Genomic DNA, 11,616 nt, shown 5'->3' on the forward strand with positions numbered 1-11,616 from the left:
AGAGCTTACATTGACTTACATGTCATGATCATCAATGTATAGTATTGTAACTGGTATTATTGCTGGACTGTTAATCCAGACACTTCGGTTATGTTTTGGGGGCCTTGTTTCAAATCCTGCTATGGCAGATGATGGATTTGAATTTGATGCAAATTTGGAATTGAGAGTCTAATGATGACCATGAAACCATTGCCGATTATCAGGAAAAACCTGTCTGGGCCACTAATGGTTGTTTAAGGAAGGAAACTGCCATCTTTACCCTGGTCTGGCCTTCATGTGACTCGAGGCCCACAGCAAAAAGGTTGACACCTGTCTTTGGGGCAATTAGGAAAGGGCAATAAAAGCTGGCTTAGCCAGTGACACCGCATTCCATGAATGAGAAACATACAACTGCTAATGCCCTTGTGTCACAGTGATAGTGATAGTTTCCCTACCTCTGAGCCAGGAAGCCCAGTATTAAGGTCCTCCTGCCCCAGTGGTGTGTCATGGCATCTCTGAACATATTGACTGGAAAACATCCATGGTATTATGAATTAATTGGAGGAATCCATGATTACTGATCCACTTGGAGAGATGTCCATCAACCCCGAAAGACCTTCTGAAATCCTACATCTCATCTGTATTGTATCTTTCGTGGAAGGCTCCTGGATCTCAATGGGGTGAGAGGAGGTGCAATACCGCCACCTAGAGGCTGCCACAGGACCACCGGAAAAACGACCTCAGTGAGTCTTCCTAACCAGATACCTACGGGGATCCCCATTTCACACCAGGTTGTGGTCTGTTTGGAATGTATTCTGTCTGAAAACAATGATGCATATTCCATACAGACCAAATTTAAATCAAAGCTTTGGTTACCTGTATTCCACTATTAGCCAAACAATTGCATCAAGACCTGCTTGACATTCAGCCCCCTACCACGTATCACACTGAGTTCTGATTGCCACCCACATCATGGTACCCAGATGTTGAGGTGTAATACAGGTCTGATATGTGATAATGGGGCTGGGTATAATCATGCGGCTCAGTGTAATAACAGGGGTAGGTGTAACGATGGGGTTGGGTATAAGAACACTGCCCGGTGTAATAACGGGGATGGGGTGTAATACTGTTGCTGGGATGTAATAACAGGCCTTGGTGTACTAATGGGGCTGGGATGTAATAACGGGGCTGGTTATGATAACAGGGCTGGGTGTAACAACAGGGCATGGCTTAACAAGAGAGCTGGTGTAAAAATGGGGCTGGATGCGATACCAGGGCATGGTGTGACAATAGGGCTTGGTGTAATAAAGGGGCTGGGTTTAATAACGGGGCTGGGATGTAATATTGGGCCTGGGTGTAATAACGGGGCTAGGATGTAACAACAGTGCTTGGTGTAATAATTATGCGTGGTGTAATAAAGGCACTGGGGTTTAAAATGGAGACAGATGTAATAATAAGTTTGTGTATAATAATAGGGCTTGGTGTAATAATGGAGCTGGGGTTAATAACAGGTCTGGGGTGTACTAACAGGGCTGGATGTGATACTGGCGCTGGGTGTAATAAGGATGCTTGGTGTAATAACGGGCCGGGTATAATAATGAAGCTGGGGTGTAATTCATGGCTGGATGTAATAACGGGGTTAGGGGTGTTATAACGGGGCTGGGTGTAATAACGGGGTTAGGGGTGTAATACACGGCTGGGTGTAATAACGGGTTTGGGGTGTAATAACAGGGCTGGGTGTAATAATGTGGCTGGGGTGTATTAAAGGGGCTGAGTTGTAATAACGGGGCTGGGAATGATCAAAGGACTGGGTGGAATAACAGGTTGTGGTTTAATGACGGGGCTGGGTGTGATAACGGGGCTGGTTGTGACACTGGGGCTGGGTGTAATTACAGGGCTCAGTGAAATAACAAAGCTGTGTGCCATAACGGGGAGTGTAATAACGAGGCAGGGTGTAATAATAGGGATAGGTGTAATAACAGGGCTCAGCGTCATAACACGGCTGGGAGTAATAACAGGGGTCAGTGTAATAACGGGGCTAGGCATAATGGTGAGGCTTGGTGTAATAACAGGGCTGGAGTGTAATAACAGTGCTGGAGTGTAATAACAGGGCTGTGTGCCATAAAGGGGATGGACTGTAATAACGGGGCTGGGTGCATTAACTGAGCTGGAGTGTAATAAACGGGCTCAATGTAATAATGGGGCAAAGCTGTAATAATGGAACTGTGTGTTGTGAAGGAGCTGTCGTTTAATAACTGGGCTGGGTGCAATAAAAGCGCTGGTTATCATCATCGGGCTGCATGCAATAACGGAGATGGGGTAGAGTAACATGGCTGAGTGCAATTACAAGGCTGCTATGTAGTAGCAGGGCTAGGTATAATGATGGGGCCGGGGTGTAATAACGGGGCTGGATGTAATAACATTGCTCAGTACAATAACGGGGCTGGGGTGTAATACCAAGGCTGGGTATTGTAACAAGGCTCAGTGTACCAATGGGGTTGGTAATTGCGGAGCTGGGGGTGTAATAATGGGGCTAGGTATGACAATAGGTGGGTGCAATAAAAAGTCATAGTTCAATGAGGGGGCTCGTGTGTAACAATGGAGCTGGGTGTAATAACTGCGCTGGGTGTGATAATGGGGCTGGGATATAATAACAGGGCTTGGTGTAATAATGGGGTTGGGATGTATTAATGGGGCTTGGTGAAACAATGGGGCATTGTGTAGTAACGGGGCTTGGGTGTAATAATGATGCTAGGTGTAATAATGGAGCTGATGTGTAATAAAACAGCTAGTGTGCTAAAACATGACTGTGAGTGATAATACAGCTATGTTTAACAACAGGTCTCAGTGTAATTTTGGGGCTGGGTTATAATAATGGGGCTCGGGTGTATTAACGGGGCTGTGTATGATAATCGGGCTGGGGTGTAATAACTGGACTGTGTGTTCTAATGGGGCTGTGTGTGACAACAAGGTTCAGTGTAATAACGGGGCTGGCTGTAATAACAAGGTTGGGAGTGATAACTGGGCTGGGGTGTAATAAAGGGGCTGTATGAAATAATGGGGCTAGGGTGTAATAATGGGTCTGAGTGCAATAACGGGGCTGGGTGTGTTAATGAGTCTAGGGTATACTAATAGGTTTGGTATAATAACGGGGCCGTGTGTAATAACAGGGCTGGGTGTGATAAAATTGCACGGTGCACTAATGAGGCTGAGTGTAATAAAAACATATATAGACGGAGAGAAAAAAAAGAATCAGAGGGGGAATAGAGAGAGAGTGACAAAGACAGAGTGAGAGAGACAAAGTCAGAAACAGGCAGAGATAGAGAAACAGAAGTCGGGGGCATGGGGTACAAGAGAGGGGAAGAGACAGAGAGAGGCAGAGAGAGATAGAGATAAAGATAAACCGAAATAGAGGGGCAAGAAAGAGAGAGTGTGACAAAAACAGAGACAGAGAGATAAAGACAGAGGGAGAGAAACAAACCAGAATCAGAGGGGGAAGAGAGAGAGTCAAAGACAGAGACAGAGAGTCAGAAAGAGAGACATGGAAAAAGAAAGAAACAGAAAGGGAGGAGAGAGAGAGAGAGAGAGAGAGAGAGAAATCATATGACATTTCATCCCTTCCTATGACTTTTACATTATATTTAGCTTATCACACAATCAGACCTAACCGTTGTATTACATTTTAAAGCTTTCATCCTTTTTTTCAGGTATCTCCATAGCTTCATTCCTTCCTCAGCCCTAAAACCCCCCAAACAATTAGCGGTTCTAAAAGCTTCGCCTCTTGTGCATTCTCAGTCTGAATTACTCTTTCATTGGTGGTTCCAGCCCTAATTACCTCAGCCCTAAGCTCTGAAATACCCTCCCGAATCACCTCTGTACCTAGCCCTGTCTTTACACTTGTGAGATATTCCTTAAGACCCAGTGTGATGAATTTGTTCTAAACCCTCCATCTCAGGCAACCAGCTTGTAACTGATGTCCATTTCAAGCCCACCGACTCCCACAGCTACCTAGAATACACCTCCTCCCACCCACCCTCCTGCAAAAATTCCATCCCCTATTCCCAATTCCTCCGCCTCCGCCGCATCTGCTCCCACGACAAGACATTCCACTCCCGCACATCCCAGATGTCCAAGTTCTTTAAGGACCGCAACTTTCCCCCCACGGTGATCAAGAACGCCCTTGACCGCGTCTCCCGCATTTCCCGCGACACATCCCTCACACCCCGCCCCCGCCACAACCGCCCCAAGAGGATCCCCCTCGTTCTCACACACCACCCTACCAACCTCCGGATACAACGCATTATCCTCCGACACTTCCGCCATTTACAATCCGACCCCACCACCCAAGACATTTTTCCATCTCCTCCCCTGTCTGCTTTCCGGAGAGACCACTCTCTCCGTGACTCCCTTGTTCGCTCCACACTGCCCTCCAACCCCACCACACCCGGCACCTTCCCCTGCAACCGCAGGAAATGCTACACTTGTCCCCACACCTCCTCCCTCACCCTCATCCCAGGCCCCAAGATGACATTCCACATCAAGCAGAGGTTCACCTGCACATCTGCCAATGTGGTATACTGCATCCACTGTACCCGGTGCGGCTTCCTCTACATTGGGGAAACCAAGCGGAGGCTTGGGGACCGCTTTGCAGAACACCTCCGCTCAGTTCGCAAAAAACAACTGCACCTCCCAGTCGCAAACCATTTCCACTCCCCCTCCCATTCTCTTGATGACATGTCCATCATGGGCCTCCTGCACTGCCACAATGATGCCACCCGAAGGTTGCAGGAACAGCAACTCATATTCCGCCTGGGAACCCTGCAGCCATATGGTATCAATGTGGACTTCACCAGTTTCAAAATCTCCCCTTCCCCTACTGCATCCCTCAACCAGCCCAGTTCGTCCCCTCCCCCCACTGCACCACACAACCAGCCCAGCTCTTCCCCCCCACCCACTGCATCCCAAAACCAGTCCAACCTGTCTCTGCCTCCCTAACCTGTTCTTCCTCTCACCCATCCCTTCCTCCCACCCCAAGCCGCACCCCCAGCTACCTACTAACCTCATCCCACCTCCTTGACCTGTCCGTCTTCCCTGGACTGACCTATCCCCTCCCTACCTCCCCACCTACACTCTCTCCACCTATCTTCTTTACTCTCCATCTTCGGTCCGCCTCCCCCTCTCTCCCTATTTATTCCAGTTCCCTCCCCCCATCCCCCTCTCTGATGAAGGGTCTAGGCCCGAAACGTCAGCTTTTGTGCTCCTGAGATGCTGCTTGGCCTGCTGTGTTCATCCAGCCTCACATTTTATTATCTTGGAATCTCCAGCATCTGCAGTTCCCATTATCTCTTGTTCTAAACCCCTCCTGTGCAGCCGGGCATCAAATCCAAACAGTGGTCTGAGGAAGGGCCACCCGACCCAAAATGTTAACTCAGTTTTCTCCTTCACAAATGCTGCCAGATCTGCTGAGCTTTTCCACCAACTTTGTTTTTGTTCCTGATTTACAGCATCCGCTGTTCTTTTTTTGATTGTTTAATTAACACAGAGTGGAGTGTCCAGGATTTTTTATTTTATCTTAAAAGCATTCTATTAGTGTAAGTCACTATTGTGTCACTTCCATATCCAACTTTTTGTGCATTTTGCTGTGAGCCAGATAACAATTCAATTGCAATTGAATTATCCTGTGGGAGATCCTACCTGACTTGGGAAAACAATAAATTGGTGTAGAACCTTTATCTTACTCAATCAGCTGCTGTGTTGGCACAGCTTGTTGTTTGCCATTTAGCAGCAATTAAAGGCATCCTATTTCAGAAAGAAAGTTTCAAAGACAATATTTGCTTAAGCTCGGTCTACATGTTCTTCATTCTGACAGAAAATCTCCTGGACAAAAAGGAACACTACTCTAGTTGCTGCAATGTTTTATCAATTGCTGGATTAGTAAAGGCAATTAAACTAAAGCAACAGCAGAACTATTTGATTGTAGCTAACTAATTACATTGTTACTCTCTATGGGGAATGACAATTGAGTTTCCTGAAAAGGGAAGGGCAGTGTCAAGTATGATTCACAGTGTTAACAAAATATCCTTTCCAAGATCTTCTTTTCATGAGGCATTTGTTCCAAATGTAGTCTTGTTAAAAAAAAACAAAAAGACCTCTGACTCACTGTCATTACAAATACCAGTTCATTTCCAGCCTGACTCTCCAAAGACTCAGAACCACTTCCCAAGTCCAAGAGTACTCATTCATACCTTTGTTATCCCTTCATATTATTATCTCAATGTTCTTCTGGCTGCTATCCTAGTGTCCAATCAACATGAGCTTCAGCGCATCCATATCCAAATTGCACCAAGTTCCATTTATCCATCATCCCAGTGTTCGCTGATCTACATGGCCTCCTTGCGTTGCAACAATGCAATTTTAAAATTCTTAAACCTCATTTTTAAGGTCCTCCATCATCATAGTTTCTTCCTCTCCAATATTTTTGGGATAACGTACCGCAGATTTGCTAAAGCTCTACTGCAGGCGCTTGCTTACGAGGACAGCTTACATAAACTGGACTGTAGGACGCTCAGAGATCTAGCTGTTTAAAATGTTAAACTGCCCAGATCTCTTTTAGAATGATCTCATTATAGGTTTTTCACGTCTGTGACCTACACCATCTAGGTGAACATGAAGAGCAGGCACATGGGAACACCACCGCCTACAAATTCCCCTCCAAGCCAGAGATCATCCTAACTGGGGATTGTCTCATAGTTCTTTCATTATCACTGGGTCAAAATCCTGTCGCTACACCAATTTATCTCCAGTGGTTCACTGAATCCAGAGCGATTAGAAATGAGAAACAAATATCTTGCAAGAAAAGCCTTTATCGTGAGAATAAATCTTCTTATAAAAACCTTACAATTGGTGCCAACTTACCCATATTGCAAAGACTAGGCTTTTCTGCGACTCAGTGTTGAGTTGAGTGGGGTGACATGTAAGATATATGTAATGCCAAGCAATGTTATCCTTGATCAAACTGAGCTAGCTGCAGTTAATGGTAAGGAATGGTATAAGAAGAGTGTTTGGCTGTTGAACAGGTTTACTGTGACCAACCACCCTCTAACCCTGAGAGATCAGTCCTTAACAAAGACATTCCTTTTGGCCCAATACGGCTCAGCCTCAATGACCTTTAAGCTCAAAATGATGCTGGCCTCTTCACTGGTCAACATTGCCTCCTATGGTCAATGTTTTAGTCTGGAATCTTCTGCTTGGAACCAATTAGAAATCTGAGAGATGGGGTAGCATGGTGGCTCAGTGGTTAACACTGCTGCCTCACAGCACCAGGGACCTGGGTTCAATTTCATTGTCAGGCAACTGTCTGCGTGGAGATTGCATGTTCTCCCTGTGTCTGTGTGTGTTTTCTCTGGGTGCTCCAGTTACCTCCCATGATCCAAAGATATATAGTTTAGGTAGTGTAACCATGCTAAATTATCCATAGTGTCCAAGGATATGCAGACTAGGTGGATTAACCAAAGGAAATATAGGGATTGGGAGAGGGTGTGGGTCTGGGTAGGATGCTCTTCAGAGGATCGGAACTGGCTGAATGGCCTGCTTACACATTGTCGGGGTTCTATGGTGATCAGAGTAATCAGGGAAGGTGGGCCGGAAGGATTAGTTGACTAGAACTTGGTTGATTGTGGAAGGCCTAGATCAAGCAGTGGATGTAATCAGTGGAGGTAGTGACAGGCAAATTGTAAGGATTATTGGCAAAAGATTTATTGAAGAGGGGAAACAGTCCTATTCATCCTGGCCCATATAAAATGCTGTAATGTGCACTGCTCCTTTCTCCATTTGCTGCTGTGTTTCATGAAATTGGAAAACACAGCGACTGTTTAATTTAAATCATGCTGCATTGAGGGAATGTGGAAGATAAATGGGATATTCTCCTTTATTAGAATGGGGATGGAGAATAACAACAGAGAAGGCATGCTACAACTGTACTAAGTTATAATTAGATGACTCCTAGAATACTGCAAACAGTTTTAATCCTCTTCATCTAAGGGAAGATATACTCGCATTGGATGCAGTCTAGAGAATGTTCACTAGATTGATTCCAGGTATGGAGGGAGTGTCTTATGAGGGGAGGTTGAGTCATTTGGGTCTCTACTCAACAAAGTTTAGAACAATGAGAGGTGACCTCGTTGAAACATACAAGATTCTTAGGGGGCTTGGGGAGTTGTGGAAAGGCTGTTTCCTGCTGTGGGAGAGTCTAGAACCAGAGGGCATAAACTCAGATTAAAGGGCCACCCAGCTATGATAAACATGAGGAGCAATTTCTTCCCTCAGAAGGTCGTGAATCTGTGGAATTCTTTACCTCAGGGAGTTGTCGAGGCTTGTTCATGAAGTACATTAAAGCTGAGATAGCCAGATTTTTAATCAGTAAGAGAATCAAGAGAAATGGGGAAAGGGAAGAAAGTGAAGTTGAGGATTATCAGACCACCTGTGATCTTAGTGAAAGGTAGAGTAGACTTGATGAGCTGAATTGTCTACTTCTGCTCCTATGTTTTATGGCCCTCAGACATTTACAAATATAACCATTTGGAAGTGCAGACCTTGAGTACTGCTGAAAAAGACTCGTTATATTGAAGCTTTTAATCTTGCATTAGTTAGGGTATTTGCAAGAGCGTCAATGTATGAGAAGTATCAGATAATAAAAATATGCTGTTCTCCTTTATATTGCCAGTTCTTGTAAATGTCCTGATGAGTGCCAGAAAAAAAGCTTCAATGTGTCTTTTCCATAATTAAGTACGTTAACAAGGTGTTCCACTTCCCAAAATAATACATTTAATTGTCATGCAATCCATCATCTATAAATCTACTTGCGTTCAACTGCTGATTGCTGTCACCACTTCCCAGAACTGTTAGCTGATAATCGAAGAGAAGGTTTTCAACATGTAATCATAAGAATTAGAAGCATTAATAGATTATTTTGCTCCTTGAGCCTGCTTCCACCATTCAGTAAGATTATGGATGAACTGCTTGTGTTTTTAATGTACTCCTGGTAAAGTGTGTGCCTCTGGTTACCAGGAATCTATCAATCTTTGCCCTAAAATTATTAAATGACCCCCATCTCCACTGTTGCATACTGAGGTTCCCTGATGGGGCTGTTAACCTGGGCCAATCAGGGAGCCCTGGCTGACAGATATAAACAGGAGTGTCAGGGGTGCTCCTTATTCTAGAGTCTGCCTCTGAGCTAGTTTGTCAGAGTCCACGTGTAAATAAGGGTTGATTTGGTGATGGGATACCGGACTCAGTGGAGCTATTTCAACCATTTTCTGAGGCAGAGAATTCCAAAGTCATGTAACAATCGAAGAGGAAGAAAATATCCTCAATCTGAAACTTAAGAGAGTGGTCCGTAATTTTAAAACAGTGGTCCCTAGTTCTGGACTCACCCACAAAAGGAATTTCCATGTGAATTTAATCTGGACTGTTCAGGATCTTATACACTTCAAACCTCACTCTTGTAAACTCCAGTGCGAACAAGCCTGGCCGATCCGATCTGTCCTCATAATCTGAACCACCCTATTCTTGTTTGTCTCTCGATTTACTGCCTAACCTGCTGAGTGCTTTCCAGAATTTTCTGTTTCTATTTGAATTTTCAATATCCTCCATATTTTGCTTTTTGAGTTTTACTCTTAGCCTGAGAAAGAGGTTCATTTACTCTCAATTATTCTATTTGCATAGCTTCCCAAGGAAGGCTGTCGGAATATTCTACAAATAAATAAACCGCAAATGCTTCCCAAATAATGTGTATAAACACGTCTCATTTTCAAATAAATGTGCTGCTTTCCTCTAGAGACCAAATGTGAGCACGTTCAGTGATCTTTCCTGATGGCACAATGGTGGAATTCAGTGATTAGGCTAAAAATAATCTCTTGCTATATTGTAACTGTTGTCTAATATTATTTAAAAGGACATGAGTCACAGTGTTGACTTAAATTTTGTTCTATTTGTGGATATTCTTCATGGAGACTCCGGTAACTACAGTTATCATCTTCTTCATAGCCTCTTCTGCCTATGATCAGTGTCCATCTTTACAAAGCTATGTCAAAGTTCACACATTAAGATGAACTTAATTACAGTACAGTCAATGGGGAAAATAAAACAACCCAAACTGAACCAAAACATTGCTGCATCCTGGCTGAGTAAATGTCAAATGACATTTCTGAGCTTTGAGCTGGTACATTCACCATTATCTAACTAAGTACTTTAAAAATGCTTTATTTTGTGCTACTCTTTTTCAGAGACGCCAAGTCATGTTCATTTACAGAAGCAATCATGGCTCCTGCATAGTTCCCAAATGTCAGCCTTTGTGTTTCCAGGAAGGATCCTGTTTTATTCGAGGCCCTCTCCTACCTACTGGCAGATGTGTTCTTATATGGCCCCAGTTGTTCCCCTGTGCAGTTCTAGGTGATCCCCTGGATGGTTCCAGACATTCCTCCCTGTGGTTCCAGATGTGTTCCTGCGTAGTTCCATATGTTCCCCTGTGCGGTTCAAGATGCCCCATGTTGTTCCAGACGTTACCTCACCTCGGGTAATTCCAGATATTGCCCTGTGTGATTCCAGATGGTTCCCATGTGCGATTCCAGATTTACTCCTGTGTGGTTCTAGACATACCTGTGTGTGGTTTCAGATGTAATCCTGCGTGGTTGCAAATGAGATGCTAAATGGCTTCTGATATTTCCTTGTACACCACCTGATTATTAGCAATGCAGTTGCTCCACCCATCAATGACCTGCTTTCAGTTTTGTGAGTACTAATTTAGGACTGGCAGTCATGTAGTGGTAATCTCATCTGCATTCCAGTAACTCAGCCTAATACTCTGGGAGGTGTGTTCAAATCCCACCATGACAACAGCTGGTGAAATTCAAATATAACAAATTAAAGATCCATTGATAGCTAGTTGTGATAAAGTTGACCACAAAATTGTGAGATAACAAGGTGTAGAGCTGGATGAACACAACAGGCCAAGCAACATCAGAGGAGCAGGAAAGCTGACATTTTGGGTCAGGACCCCTCTTCAGAAAATGATCATGAAATTATTGTCATGTTTAACCAGTCTTGCCTATATTTAACTCCAGAGCAGATGTATTCTATTTTGCTCAAAAAACACACAAGTTATAGACAGTCAGTCAAAGTGTTGTGTTATATATTCTTAGTTTAGAAATAAAATCAATCTGACTCCAAACCAAAACACAAACAGATTCTAAACAAGGCCGCACACCTAACAAGCATTGTTTGACCTAAAACGTCACCTCTTCTTTACAATGCTAAAAGCTTTAGTTCTCTCAGAACAGTGACTTGGAAGGAATTTGGGGATTTACGTATACATATTAATTAATTAAAACCTTCTAACTGATTAAAGATTTAAGAGCATTTAAGGTTTGCCAATACATCCTCATCAGTTGTGTTGTCCTTTGATTTTATAATTTCTGTGTCAGATGCCACCTCTCTGAAGAGGAAGCAAGGCTCCAAAAGCTACTATTTTCAAATGAAAATGTTGGACTATAATCTGGTGTTGTGTGATTTCTGACCCTGTCTACCCAGTCCAACACCAGGCACCTCCACATTAGAACAGATCAGACAAAGGCTTTTTGG

This window comes from Stegostoma tigrinum, chromosome 28, assembly GCF_030684315.1.
Source record: "Stegostoma tigrinum isolate sSteTig4 chromosome 28, sSteTig4.hap1, whole genome shotgun sequence".
Lineage (NCBI taxonomy): Eukaryota > Metazoa > Chordata > Chondrichthyes > Orectolobiformes > Stegostomatidae > Stegostoma > Stegostoma tigrinum.